We start from the raw sequence: 16532 nt of genomic DNA on the forward strand, positions 1-16532 counted from the left end.
AGAACCTTCTTGGACTTGTCCATTTTGGTGACTTACTCATGCCACAAGTTCTAAAAGCCAAATATTTTTCCATTGGTTAAAAAAGGTACTCTCTGAACCTAAATATAAGTAACATAAAAAAAAAATTGAACTCAAATAGTAATATAAGTAAATTTTAATTACCTTTGGTCATATTTAATTATACAATTTTAAAAATATTCTTCAATTAATTGTGATTCTAGTTTCAGCACTATACCTAAGCCTGACTGCCTCATGTGGAAGTATGAGAGAAATGGCATCTACTCTGTAAGGTCGGGATATAATTCTGTTATGAGGAATGAATCATAATAACAAGGCTTAACAAGTAAAGTAGATGGAAACCAATGGGGTCAAATATGGAATGTAAAGACTACACCAAAGTGTAAACATCTCATATGGCAAGCCTATAAAGGCATCATGCCTGTTTGCACCAATCTGAAGAAACATGGGATTGATGTTGATCTTATCTGTCCAATGTGTGGTTTAACTGAGGAAACTATTGAGCATGCACTCCTTCAATGTCAGTAGGTTAGAAACATTTTGTTTGCAAATCTCCAATGAACAACCTTTAGACTTCTCTGGTTGGATAGCTAGAGTGTTTGAGCATAATAATCCTGACTTAATGCGTGGCAAAAGTTTTTGAACTGACGTGGATGATATGGAAAAAACGAAACAAATGGTTGTTCTCAAACTAGAACACACCTCTGGAGCAAGTTCTGTCCACAACAAACACACTAAGCTCTGTTTGAGATCATCTTATCCCTCAAAACAACCAACCTCAAGTTCTTTGGAAGCCCCCAAATCTAAACCACATCAAATTCAATATTGATGCCTCCATAAAGAAGGATGTTGGTACGAGAATGGGAATGATTTGTAGAGATCATTTGGGATAGCCACTTGCAGCAGCAACAAATTTTATTCCCATTTGTTATAACCCTACTATTGCTGAAATTTCGACTTTTAGGTGGAGTATAACAATTGCAACTCAGTTATCTCTTCCCTAGATAGTGTCAAATTATATTGTCAACTTCTCTTTTCTTTGTGGCACAACAGAAACTCTTAAGACTTTTCCTACTTGGTTGAGATGGTCAGCAATTGTGTTTCCTTAACAAGTAGAGGCTACAACTTGCTTTTATCTTTTCACAAAGAGAATCCACAATATAGTTGCAAATAAGTTAAGGCCTATTTGGATATAAGGATAGAAGTGTTTTTAAGAGTTTTTCTATTGAAAAAAAAAATTCTATATTTCAAATAAAAGAAACTTTTAAAAATACTTCTAACTTGTATCCAAACATATCCTTGATCTTGTTGTTATGTTTAAGGAACCATTTTGGATTAAGGATGTCCATCACCAAGTGATTCCTATGATTCAATCTGATGTAATCTCCTTTTCTTTGGTAATTTGTCTGCTTTCATATAGATTGCATTTGACATAAAAGAATTCAAAATAAATATCTTATTAATTATATTAAAAAATGTACTAATTAAATCAGATTATGTTATTTATCATATTATCTTTTATAGCAACAACGATTATTATATATGTACTATTAGTTATATTTTTATCAAAGTTTACACATCGTATTTGAACTAGCAAATTTGGTGGGTTGAGTCTGATTTTACATATAACTGGAAAAGGCAACCAAAAAAAAATTACAACCTGATTTGGTTCAATCCGAACTTGTGGTGAGTTAAGTTTATTCGTGAATTCTGACCTATTTTGACTATTTTATATTCTTGGATGTAATAGGCAAAATAAAATAAATAAAAAGGAAGGGAGAGAGATACAAAGAAAAATAAGGGTGAAAGTGAGATGAAAAAAAAAGAAGTAAATAAACAAGTAGTATTTTTCATTATAAAATAGTATGCACTGACATGCATTCAAACCCGTGCTTCTGGAAAAGTCCTGTACAAGATAATTCTCATAAAAGCTGGGTGACCCTTCGCTTTTTTAATCTTCTGCCCAATGTCAATCAATGTGGTACCCTCCCGTTTTTGGCTCCCATTGGATTTACCTTGTTTACATATATTGAACAACTTATGAAAATAAGCTCGATACATCTTATGCATTAACTATAAAATAATATAAACTTTCTCAAATACTCTTATATAAGTACTTATAATAGAATAAATTTAAATAAGTTGTTTATAAGCTCTTACAAATGAGACCTTAGTGATAAAACATGTTGCTTTTATTAACTTAAAAAAACTTATTGCTTATTTATTAAATCAAAATAATTCATGCTCTCATTTGTTGCAGGAAATGCATTCAGACTGAACACCAACCCAATCTCAATGAAGAAGCCTACCCCGGACCCTGACGTGAACAGAAGCTTTCTCGGAGAAAGCTTTTTTTCTTTTTTTACTACTGGTTGAGGGAACAACTAGTTGTGATTATTATTATTATTATTATTATTCTCAGCCTTCTGCACTCATGTTCCACATTTTGAGTTTTTATTCTTCATCTAAGCTATTTCACTTTACTTACTTTTAATGAAATTGTGATTTCAATTTGACCCTTTTTGTCTAGTTATCAATTTTAGTGACAGTACAAAACTTTCACAGTTAACAAAAAATATCACAAAAAAATATAAAAAATATTAATAAAGAATTGAATTGAAATAAATATAAATAAATTTAAAAACAAAGTAGTTTTTTCACCTAAAAATTAGTCTTGTAAAAATTAAAATTCAAGGCAGGCATGCGTTGCATATATAGTTGCACGGGTTAATACACCGGTGATATAACAAATTCTAGTTTCTAATTAAGTTTGTTATCCTTGTACTTACGGCTACGTTAAAATGTGAAATGGCCATGTTGAGAAGGGAATATGTTAAAAACTTAAAATGGGGCTTTACCAAATGGATCCAAAGGGTAAACTGATGAAATTTAATTTCTCCAGTTAATTAAGCAAGATATTTGTGGTGTGAATCAAATAATGAGACTGCAAAGAGAGAAAGTGACCTATATTGAACCACCAAACTATCTAGACAAAATGAGATATATTGAGACATGACCCCTCTCGAGAAAATGAGACTATGGACGAACACAAATGGGACACGGTGTACATTGGCTGCTGTGTGGGGGTGAATATAATTACATAAATAAATAAGAGAAATTGAATTAATGATGTGATGGCTTTGTTGGAATCATTTGTTGAGTACCACGTACTTGGAAATTATAGGAGGGAACCATAGCAACCAATTCAACCCAAGTTGGACGTTGTTTGTCATGTGGCGACGTGTGGGATAGCCATGGATTTCAATAATTCAACATTCAAAACATACGGATAAAAAAAAACAAGTTTGAACATTATATGAGAGAATTGGACTATAGTCTACCAGAAATAAGAGAATTGGACTTGTTTTGATTCTTCACCTGTCTTTGTATTTTATTTTTCACTTTTTCCCTTGAATCTTGTCCAGATTTGTTGGTTCATCACCTACCTATGACATATCACTAAAGAGTATTACTGAAGAGGTTTAAATAGTAAAGACCCTCTTTTAATTAAGTCGTGGTCGATAGCCTATCATCTATGGATGAATTATTATAAATTAGTGCTTGCGCTTGACGGGTTTCAACCTGTGTTTTGGTCTGTTGTAGGAAATGCCTTTAAATTTAATACAGGGACTAGAGATCCTAGATTGGCTGAGATGTTGCAAGCTAGAGTGCTAGACCGAAGGAATTTCTAACAAGTTACTATTAGCCTTAGTAATGGCATTCTAAAATATCATCACTAACGTTCTGGTTTTCTTAATCTCCTATGCCCCTTTCTGCGAATCTTAATTATTGGATCCTTTGAAAGTATCAATGATCTGTCTTGATTATTTCACTAACTTAGTATGTGTTTGGATCACCGGTGAAACAATCCAAAATGAAGGTTAGAAAAGCAACAAAACCCATGCTGCTTCTATGGTATAGCGGTCTTTAACTTATCACTGCACAAGTCCACCAAAAAAACAAACATGCACTTAATTTAATTTAAAAGGACGTTTGAGGATTTCATATTTAAGAAATTAATTTTGATATATTTTGAGGAAGGTTTTGGTTTGTGTTTCGAATTGTTCTAACCCAGTTCAATGTCATACATCCTTTTAAAATATAATTTTTAAATAATGATATATTAATAATACAAGTTTTTGACTTAATAAATAATGTTTATTCTAATATTATATTATTTATCTTTAAATATATATTATGTTAATTGTACTTGTATATTTAGTTAATTTTATGATTTAGTTATATATAATATTAAAATTAATATGTTCTGTCAATATGTGTAAAGAATTTATGTTAAAAATAATAATTAGAAAATAAATTCTTAAAATATAAAGAGGTTTGAGTTGTTATTACTCCATATACTAATTAAGGGAGTTTATTTTTTGTTTAAAGGGTATTATTCCTTTTTATGTAATCACTAAGAATCTATCATTAATATTATGTCTATATTTAATATTTAAATTGGATATTTATGTAAATGGTCATGTAAAAAAACTTAATAATTAATAACTAATATTTACTGATAAAAAATTTAATTTTTGAATATATACGTAATAGTCATGTGCTACTCCATTATAATCCAGACTAATTCATATAGCATGTGCTAAAGTAACATAATCTCTATATATAAAAAAAAAAGGTAACATAATGTCTTCAATTTGTTTATAATCACTTGTTTATTTTCCAACTAGTTAATGGCTTTAGCTTCCGCAAGTTAACCGGATTCTATCACATGGAGATCTATATCTATCCCTGGAGCTGCTGATGTGTTGAGAGATATGGTGTGGGCAATGGTAGTATTTCATTATTATGGTTTGATAATTGGTCTAAAGAATTAATGGACCCTTATGCAATCAACTTCCTTCTATTAATATACCTGAATCCTGACCTCGTTGTGCAGGATGTCTTTTATCATCATACTCTCTGCATTTCTCTTATCTTTACACTATTGGTAGGAAATAAGAAAAAAAATTCAACAAAGACACAATAAAATGAAGATTGAAATTCATGCTTTACTTCATACTTTCCGACTTTTAAATATAAAAGATTCATAACAGAAAATAATCGCAAATCAATTTGTAACGGCCCATAAACTCACATAAAAACAGAAAACTGTAACAGACATAACAATAGAACTTCTACCATAAACTCTAATAAACTACAATAAAAATAGGTATTGATTCACATTCTCAACACTATCACATACTTCAGCAAATCATCGTTACTGATCCAGTGGCAGATCGATGATTATCACATTGATATGGAAATTCAATAGTGCATATGTCTAGGACAGGCACGAATCTTTGTTCATAGCAAGTCTCTGGTGATATTAATTATTGGTCAGGAATCAGAATAATAGTTTATATGAGTCATATATATATATACAGTATTATATATATTATCCCTAATATACATGATCGATCTACATGCACAGTGATACTGTAAGGCTCCATAATTTGACTTGGAACACACTTTGGACAAGGTACAAATCGGAGAGGGCTGGTTTTGGTGGTCTCATTACAAATGAAGACGGAGAATAGCTCGAGGGAGACGTGTTTCTCTAATTTTGTGGTGTGATCTTGATGCAGAACTTTTAGCCATTTGGTGCTATTTTAAAGGATATATATCTCAGGAAGCTTAGTGTACTTTACAATGCTTTATCTACAAGTTATGCATCATTCCTTCAATGACCTCATCAAATAAGCTCTAGATTAAGTATTATTATTTCATATTATGTTTTATTAATTAATTCCCTCCACGTTAATACATATGTAGATGTAAATTGGGAGAGTTTCCTCAAAACTAGATATCCACCAACCACCTAGGTTTTTGCATTCTTTTTAAAGAGATTGTATGTTTGCCAACATCCTTGTAAAAAACCAACAATAGTTTTGACGTCCTCAGCAGAATTCGAAAAACAAATCCATGAAAAGTGTGGTAAGCAAGTTGACGTGTCTCAAATATTTACATTTGATTTATTTCTAGCATACAAATCAGTCGAAAATCCATTTGGGGTCAAAGTCAACATTTGGGGTAAAATCTCAACACCAATCAACTGACCTTTTGACAAAGCCTCTTTGAAGTTTCACAATCTATTAAGCAAGTTGGGATCTTTAGACATATGGTACTAGCTAGTACTATTCCCCAAAGAGGCCTATTAAAAACTAATCTAAGATAGTTGTTAGTTATTGATATTTGATTGTTCAAATTTCAGGACCAACCTCGAACAATCCAATGGAGTTCGAAAACTGGACTTTTGTTCCGTTATTAACTACTGTAACTGCCAATGATCTTTTTTTCCTTCCTTAATAGACTTGCCGACACATTTCAAATGTAAAAGGTTCTTAAAACTTAGTAGAATTAATTTTAATAAACATGATTCCAAATCATTGATGTAATTCAAATATATTTTTAAATTAATTTCAACCACAGATTCTATATTAAAATGTATACAAGAGGTAAATTAACTTCAAAGCACGATTGTTTTCGAAAAATAACCAATTTTTTCGCACATAAAAAATGGTTATTTTGGTAGTACAATTTAACTATTTATAGTAAAGAATTATCTTTGTTGGATTAATAATTTTGCCCGTAATAACTAATGTCAGTTCAATAATCAACACGACATAAAATTGAAGCTAAAGCTTAACCATAAATGCGAGACAAACCAGGGAACCAAACAAAATCACAATAAGATTACATTGTCACAACCCATATAAAGAAAGTACAATGAGGAATAATAATGAATTTGTTACATAAGAATATGAATAATGATAATAATACAGAAAACCCAACAAAAAGAGCCTATATTGTATCATCTACTTCTCTTCCTCCCTCACTCCAAATCTCCAATTCAATGCATCCTCAAAAAAATAAACCCTTCTACTCACAAGAGAGTAGTGAGCAACCACTACTCAAGCTGAGTTGGAAAAAAAGAGAAGAACGAAACACAAAACACAACCACCTCTGAACAAAGTGAATTCCATATATGTAATGTAACAAATAACCAAAGGTTGTTGAAGAATTAATTAGAAGAGAAGGCCAAATGCAAGAACAAAGAGAGAAGCAAGAGCAGTGGGTACAAAGAAGGTGGTGGCATCGGATGAAGGACCTGGGGCAGGTGCCTCAGCAGCTGAAACCCCAGTTGCTACCATCGCCAACATGGCAATCACCAAAACCAAGAAAAACTTCATCTTTGATGCCTCCATTGTTCTAAAAAATTTCTCTTTTTTTGTTGTTGTTGTAGGTTTTGTTGAGAGAGAAGGTTTTTGAGACAATGATGAGTAGTAGTAGTTGCAGTTGTTGGAAAACAAGTTGATGCATTGGGTAATCTTATATAGATGCGGGCAGAGGAAAAAGACGGGCAGGCTGCCCGGACTTTTCTTGCTGTCGACAGGGTCGTGGTTGTCGGGCAGGTACGGCTACCCGGATTGTTGGGCAGAGTGTCTGCATTGGATTTCATTGTGCCTTACAGCTGTTGCCAACGGTTTGTGGGGTCAACCTTCTATATTTCTTTCTTTTTTAAAAAAAATAGTTATCTTTTCCTTTTTCCAAATAAAAAAAAGTTATTTTTTAATGGACTTTGTTTAAAGGAATAGTCATGATAGACACTCATTTTTTTATATACCTAATAAACATTTTCATTTTATTTTATTTTTTTTATGTCAAATCATATTATTTTTTTATTTTTATTTTTCTCTCACCAGATGTTCATCGATATATTTTGTGTTCATTTATAATTTTTCTAAAGGAATGAGATATGTGCCTTGTTGTCGGCAACCATTCATAATAATTTGGGGGTGTTACTTTATTATTTGAGTTTAGTCATTTAAAAATTAATTTTAACAAAATCTGGGGGTGTGAGTACTGTTGAGCTGGTTGAGACTTCTGATACCTAGATAGATAGTAATCGTCTCTTCTAATTATATATATATATATATATATATATATATATATATATATATATATATATATATGATTTGGACATTGATTATTATGATGACAACAAAATAATTAACTTATTCTCTCATCCCATGTGGTTCGTCATTATCATAAATATTCTTCTTATATCTTTCTAAATCTCGTTAACTTTTTTATATAAAAAATCGTTATAGTACTTCTAATAAAATGTATATATATCTAATATCTTAATATATAATTTATTTAATAATTTATCATTTAGTAATTAAGAGAATTGATATTTTCTTTCAGTGGAGGAATTTTCCTATTAAATGTGAAGAATAATTTAATAAATGAAATTACATAATTAGTAAATTTTAATAAAGTGATATATAAATCAAATCAGGAAATGATATGAGAGATATTTTTTATATGTATCATTAATGGCCATTGTATTTTACACCTCTAATTGAGAGCTGCATAAGGACCTCACATTCATAACTCCCTTACCCTTGAATTCACGAGCAACAATTCAGATATCCATGTACGAATGAATACCCATCACAATTCTCTGCGTGAACCTCATAAGATCAAGATGTTGCTCATTTTATTTAGAGGTAATCTTTTCGGAAGCTTTTTCAGTTTTGTGTGGCTTTCAGTTTTACTACTATAACTTTCTCGTTTTGGAATTAACTCTGTATAGTTAGTATTTTTCTTCTTTTGTCAAAAGTAGTTGAATTACTCTATCAGAATTTTACTCGTGAATGTGCTTTGTGCTTATACTGTTGATTCTTATAATTAATTACTAGAATCTTTTTACATTATGAAATTAAAGCTATATGTTATTATTTTCCATCTTTTAGTTAGTTTACCCGATATCCTTTAGGAACGAACCAACCGTTACTAGGCCTAACATGTATGAACCATTTGACTCACATTTACATTCAAGAATATATTTTAGGACTTGATGTCTTGATTCATATGACAACCGATTGGAAGAGTGCATTGAGAATACACTGCCAAGGGTCAACCTAATTGTTACAATCATGAATTTGTAGGTTGGAATGCTCTCAATTGAATGGTTGTGATAATAATAATCATCTTAAAGATCATCGAGACAAATGATAGTTATGAATAAAGTATGAAGTAGATATTATTTTCTTTTTTTATCAATAAATGTTAATCATTAATATTATTAGTTTTTATTAGTAAAGGATTTTAAATTCTGTGATCTTTTTTTATTTTATTACTAGATCAATCTTATATTTTTAAATAGATACTTTTAGTACATTTGAGTATCTTAAATAGATATTTCAACCCTAAGAACATCCATATACCTACACTGCATCCATGTTGTTATTGTAGTTGTAGTATGACTAACCACAATGAAATCATGAACCAAAACAAACCAACACTAATTAAGCTTGAGGTGTGCATGCTAACCTCAAGAATTTATCTGCATGATGCATAAATCTCTGGTTGAGCTGAGGTAGCAAAACAACAAAACCAAAAGAAAAATATGTTTAAAAAAAAAGGCCAAAAAAATGTGAAACTTAAATGAGAGGAGGAGAAGGGGGAGCTACGTAGCAAAAGTTAGAAAAAAAGAAATGGAAAGAGTTAAAAAAAAAAACCAACTTAATTAACAACCAAGTTAATCCATCTAACGAGTGAATTTGCATTCTACAACAATGTGAACTTAACTCAATCTCATGGATGTGAGTTCAAACTTCTTACTAGCTTATTTGTAAACTATAATTATCACAAATTCATTTATAAAGATTTTAAAATTTTCAACGTGCGACTTCTACTTCTAAAATAACACAACATAGTTATTAGGTGCTTCAAATGCTATTCTTAATTACTGATCTTTCTTTCCCTTTCACACTTTGAAAGTCACTCTGTATTGCTATAGCCGCTCCCCTTCCATTTAATTATAGTCAGCTAGCTAGGAAGATTTGGCTAACCCATTCCTATTACACTTTATCATCATCAACAAAGAACTTTTTTATGTGGGTATCATCGACAAAGAATAGTCACGAACTTCACACTTGTAGGTTGTAGCTAGCTCATATTTATTAGACAAGAGACAAGAGAAGAGAAGGGAGAGTACACAGTGATTTCCATAAAATTATATATTAATTATCCCATCTCGAGCATGTTTGATTTTCTCGTGACTGGCATATCAAACATATGTTTGCACGAATTCTGAGGAAAATTTGATAGACCACAAACGCAAAGAAAAAGTAAGGATTGGAATGTTTTGGACTACTTCTATTTGTAAATACAAACGATTATCCAAGCATGCATTTCATCTTTCACAAAAATGCTTTTTTTACAATAGTGACAACAAGGTTTAAATTGGTTATTTCGTATAAATTATCTAAATTTTCCACCTCTAAGTTGATATTAGTGAATTTACAAAAGTACTTTACCTAATTAATCTTCTAAACTTAAAAAAAATGTATGGTGACTTGAGTTTAAATATAAGAATATCGCAATTAATAGATAACTTGTAATTTTACAGCTAAAAATGTTTGTTGAAATTAATTATTTGCCTTTAAATGATTATTATCCAAAAAATAAACCCTAGATCCAAACAAAAGAGACTTCAATAATGATGGTGAACATAACGTGAATTTTTCACCTCGAGTTCATGGGTTGTGCTTAATTGGGAACGATGGTTTAGTAACCAGACCAAATAATCGATACCGACAAATCTGCTGACATAGTCTTCTATCAATTTTTTGGCCTTAACGGTTTCTTAATGTTATTTTAAAGGGGTGCAAAACTCTATGATACTCAACACCAAATTCAAACCTTAATAGCGCTCTTTCTTTTCCGAACCCAACCTTTTATATATTTTTCAAAAAGCTGCGTTCATAACGGTATAGGTTTTCAATTTGAGAAAATGAGAATGAAGAGATTTTGATTCTTGAGTTGATCACCTAACGTGGCATAATGCATTAATGGGACCCCCCACTTCCACTGAAATTGTGGCATGTTATTATTCCCTCATACTCTATTTCAAAATGGGTCCAAATTTGTTGGCTTTAAATTTCGAGTGACCAAATTCAATGGGACAATAATAGCAACAAACAAATACTAAAAGAGAACAATGTGTACCGTCACATTATTTTTCCACGAATGGACCGCGAGGTAGGGAAAGGAAAGTTCAAACGATTGGTCCCCTAACTTGCTTCCGAACTTAGCAACGTTCCAACTTTTGTTTTTTTTTGTCACAATGTCTTCGAATCTAGTTGTTAAATCATAGAGCTACTACCACTAGTACATTTCTAAAAAAATCTAGCTAGTTTCTTGTATGGGAATGTGTTAGAGAATTGTCAAATATCTCAGTGTTAAATTTATTAAACTGTGTTTCTTTAGAAAATCCATTACAAAATTATGTTTGAAGAAAAGGTAATTTTGTCAACGGATTAAGATCATTATTTTTCATATATTTTACTTTTTTTCGTTAAATTTGTATTGGAATGTGTGTAGTAGTATTTTTAACTACAAATCAAACATGCATTTGGACGTTGACAAATGTCATTTTTTTGCTTTTGAGTTTAAATTTGATTAATTGGGTAAAATTCTTATATTAATATTTATTCATGTTTATTGAATTAAAAAGTAAAAAAATGCTATTAAAATAAAAAAAGTAGGTGTGGTGACATATTGTGATTGAAAATAACCAAAACTAAAAATTAAAAAGTTCCTTTAAACACCTCAAGAAACCAGCTCTTGGAAGTGAGATTGTTAGCTCTACAACAACTTCACAATAAAGTTTGAAAAGTGTTAGATGTACTTGACTTGAAAATTTTAATTTGTTATGAAAACTTCAATTTTCTAATGAATCCTTAATAATTGTGATATATATGAAAGATGATGTTAATTTCAGTCTTTTAATAAAATTTTATTGTGTGAATCATATAAAAGACATGTTGTTTCATCGCTTTGATGCCAGAACACATAATTATAATAATGTCAATACTACATAAAAAGACTTTAATATCGATTATAGAATCGATGTTGAAACAATCATAATCAAAAGTAAGTATTTTTAACATCGATTTTGGCTGAAATCGATGTAAAAATATAGTCACAATTATATATTCTAAAGTATTTTGTGCGTTAATTTTGAAAAAATTAATGTTAAATATGTATACTACATCGGTTATGGACAAAATCAATATTTTAAAGACACTTTCTACATTAATTTTAAACCAATTAATGTTGTTTTTTTGTAAAAAAATGTAATAATAATAATAATAATCTTCAAATTACAGAGTTTAATACAAAAATTGATTAATTAATACAAATTTAAAAAAATGGGAGATAAATGACCATAAAACTTAATCTTTTGCTAAAAAAAAAGTACATTTTATCAGCAATCATGTTTCTAGAGTTTACTAAATCCTAGCACCAAATCGAAATGAGTGTAGGTAGAAAAATGATAAAATAAAATAAACCCCATAATAGTTCCAAACTAAACGATTAATACTCTTAAAATAATTATATGTGTGGATGTGTTTGATAATCAATAATAAAACTCCAGACAAGCAAGCATATTTTCCATTGAATACTAAAAGATAACAGAAGAACACATGCACCAACTCTCTGAAGTCGGAACCATCAAAATACCTTGTTCCATTGTGAAGTTTGCATCCGCGTATCTGCAAAAAAAATCAAGAATAGAAAAAGAGAAATATACATGAGTAATAAAAACTACTTATTTTGCTTCTAATAGGCGTGAGGAGAGGGTGACAGAGTTTACGTTGCAGATGATATATATTCCTACCATACACTTAGTTAAGTAGCAATTGTCATAAGGATAAAATATATTAGTTTATCTTAAATATAAATATATTAGTTTATTAATTTTTTAACAATTATCTTTAATGTAATTTGTAATTAGATAAAAGTATAAAAACATTTTATATTGTCAATACATAGTCATTAAATTCTAAAATTAATTATGTCTAACTTTAAAAATAAATCACTATTTTTCTTATTTATATAAATATAATTTTTTTTTTCATTTTGATCTTTATAAATTTTAAATGTTTTTATAAAAATCTCTATCACTATTTTCTAATGACGAGTATAGGATAAATGTTTGAATAAAGTTGGAAATATGTTTTTGGAAATTTCAATAAACATTTTCAAGTTACAAGGCATAGAAATAAAAAAAAAAGTTTATTGCTTTGAAAATAAAATAAAAAAAATACTTTTGAGTTCTCCACATTCAAACATATACTGGAATTTTTTTAACAACTATAACTAATAAAACTATGAGTAACCAGTCAGCCTATAAAACTATGTTATAGAAAAATATTTTTTCAAACAACATAAGTAACCAGTCATCAAGCATAAGAAATTTTATGCTAGTAGGAGGGAATCAAGAATTGCCGGACTTTTAGGACTGGCAACCCCTTATTTAGCTATAAAAGTCATTAACAATAGTTCCATGCTTATAGAAAGGTTGCCTGAAGCTAATCTATAGGTTTCCATAGAATCAGTCTTGTAAACGATTTAATTTCTTCAGAGGTCTCTTTCATTCAGGCTATGCTTTATTTAATGGCAAGGGTGCAAGGCAACAAGCTATAAAAGGAGAATGCCTGGAGCATATTTTGCCACTAAATCTTAATCCGTACACCCAGTTCCTACTATTATCCTCAATTAGGTCATAAAAAATATTGATATACTTTTTTAAATACAAATTTATAAAACATAAAATGTTTTTTTACAGGAAAAGCAAAAAAATGTTAAATTCTCTCATCCGTGCTTAATTTAGTTCTGTTTTTTTGTTTGTTTTTTAATATAGTTTTAACTGTAATTATAAAAAAATTAACTTAAACTTGATCACGAGAGTATGATGATATAAAAGAAAGGAATTAAGTTTAAAAAGTATAAATTTATAAGAAAAATATGACATAAGTATCAATGAAAATTGAAATAGTTGCATTTTTTATTTTTATTCTATTTTTTTATAATCAATAAAATATTTTTAAAAAGTTAACTCTATATTTTATATTTCATAATATAAATAGATATGTACAATGTGTAGAATATTTGCTAGTTGACTCAAAATCATGTGTAATTAATTATGAAATATATCTTCCCTTTTAATTTAAGAAATAAATTTTATCCTTCCTTCTTTTTTACCTCAAAAGTATTCTATCTTTTAAAAAATATTCTCCGTAATAATATCACTGTCTTTTGAGTTTTGACCTTTTTGTTGCTAATAAAAAAAATGTTTAAGTGTTAACTTTTCTATTTTTGTATATATGCGGTGTCCAAGAAGTGTTTTTTTTATAATTATCTTATTTATTTAAGTAATATAAAGAATTTAATGTATATGCACTGTTATATTATTATCTAATTATAAATTATTATTGAATTATTTTAAAATTTAATAAGTTTATTATATATTTATGATTGAATAATTATGTAAAACTTTTTAAGTGTATTAATATATAACTCTTTTTCTTTAATATAAAAGCATTTACAATTCTTTTATATTTCATTATAATACAAAAGGAAAAGGCAAGAAAAATTACGCGCTAAAAAAAGCTATTCCTACAATATTACCCAGCAATCATTGATGCAAATTTATAGGGGATCTCAGAACACAAAATTCGTCTAGTTGTGATGCTCACATGCTCCCATCTTTGTTAACACATCACCATAATTTTCTAGGCTCCAAAGATACATTGTAACATCTAATAATGAGGTTCTGAGTTTTCCTTGGCCCATATTTATGAAAAGTATATTCTCTATATTGTTCCATTTCTTACAAAAATTCAACACCTCTAAACAGTCAGAAACACACAGAATATTTCTATATTCACTCAAAGCATTGCTAGAATTTCAACATGAATACTATCTAAAACTCCTGTGTTATATATAAAAAAACCCTCAAAATTAAACCACTTTACTATAGTCTCACATTAGACCAATTAACAAGCCAGCGCGACCTGGATTAATTAGCTAGCAAGCAAGCTTAATTCCATTGACATTAGACAAATATAATTAGCCAAAGATGATTAATTATATATAACCAAACCCATCTCCCGTTCTCATTATTGAAATCATTGATCAGCAATAATATGAGAGCTCCTGGCCAATCAAACATGCCATAGGTTGCTTACAAAACAACAAATTTCCAGAGTTGTATGATGAAATAGAGACTATTAGAAGTGAAGAAATTAGAGACTTGGAGGAAACCCTTGACTTGCCAGATTTGAAAAGGCAAACCAGCAATCTCTTAAACAATGCAGAATAATCTTCATATCATAGACATTAGAGTGAAAAGTGATTGCATAAAGGAGAGCATCAGACAAAAGTCTCTGAAACTAAATTTGAAAGTTTGAGGGAATTGCCTCGAGAAAAATTAATCAAAGGAAGAATTGGCCTGGCATCTTCAATCTCCAAATCCTTCCCCGTATAGACTTAAGAAAATGTTGCTTTCTGATTAGTTAGCCATTGATATCCTTCATCTTTTGCATTACAAGTTCAACTCAGTCTTTGTCCCCATATCATTACTCTTATTCCACACATCTTCAATACTTACGTCAGCACCAAGAATATGAACAACAGGCACGTTGTTGCATAAAGAAGCTCCTGCATTCGACCATCCTAGAGCTTTATAGAAATTTTGAATGACAGCGAAAATATTTCTCAACTTATGTAATAAACATAATAGAAATGCTAATAATATGTAAAACTCTTTTAAATATATTTTTTATTATTGATCGAAAATTATTGAAAAATATAAAATTTTGAGAGTTTTACATCTTATTTAACCCCTCTTTCTTATAATTTTTATAATTTTCAATAAGTCTGAATTATGATAAAAATTGTGTCAAAGAATATGTTAGTAGAATTTTTCATAAATATAATTTACTAAAATCAAAGTAAGACTCCAATTTTTTTCTTACAACATTTTATTTGTCTATTTGTTTGTCTATATCAATATCTTAGAAATAGATTATATTGTTGAATCAATATTTAATATTTTTAAAAATGTAACATTTAATGAAAATACAACCAAAATAACAACATGAGAATCAAACTCAAAACTTAAAAATTATTTAGTAGATCAATTTATCATCAAATTATAATAATTATTTAGTAAATTTATCATACAAATAACATATTTATTTATATTTTATGTTGCTTACACAAATTCTCTCGATTCGACTAACCCACTAGTTTGACCGGTAATCAATCAATTCATTATTTTGACCAAAACAACCACCGAATTTTTTCAAAAAACATTTTATCAATATGTTTCTATCTATTTGTCTCACCATCCACACATACATATAGACTTTTTTTAAAAAAAGACACATACATATACTTATAGGCTTGGACACAAGTATTAATGTAATATTTTTAATTTTATATTTTTGAATAAATATTTTTCTTAATATAATATTAATTATTGTATTTAATAAATATAGTATTTATAATTCAATTTAATGATATTATTAAATACTATATTTTAAAAAAATAATACAAATATATTAAATTTAATAAACATAAGTATTTTTTCAATTATATAAAATTATTTTTACTGTGAATATATAATATAGACTTGGACACACATATTA

At 29.1% G+C, this 16532-nt stretch overlaps 1 long non-coding RNA gene across 1 annotated transcript; it reads left to right on the plus strand.

Annotated features, from left to right (window-relative positions):
• The first annotated feature begins 8358 nt into the window (after nucleotides 1-8358).
• On the plus strand, nucleotides 8359-9207 carry LOC114389069. The gene is made up of 2 exons (XR_003661691.1): nucleotides 8359-8534; nucleotides 8976-9207. It is a non-coding gene; the product is annotated as an uncharacterized LOC114389069 (long non-coding RNA).
• Nucleotides 9208-16532: the final 7325 nt, after the last annotated feature.

The sequence above is a fragment of the Glycine soja genome, chromosome 16 (assembly GCF_004193775.1).
Source record: "Glycine soja cultivar W05 chromosome 16, ASM419377v2, whole genome shotgun sequence".
NCBI classification, from domain to species: domain Eukaryota; kingdom Viridiplantae; phylum Streptophyta; class Magnoliopsida; order Fabales; family Fabaceae; genus Glycine; species Glycine soja.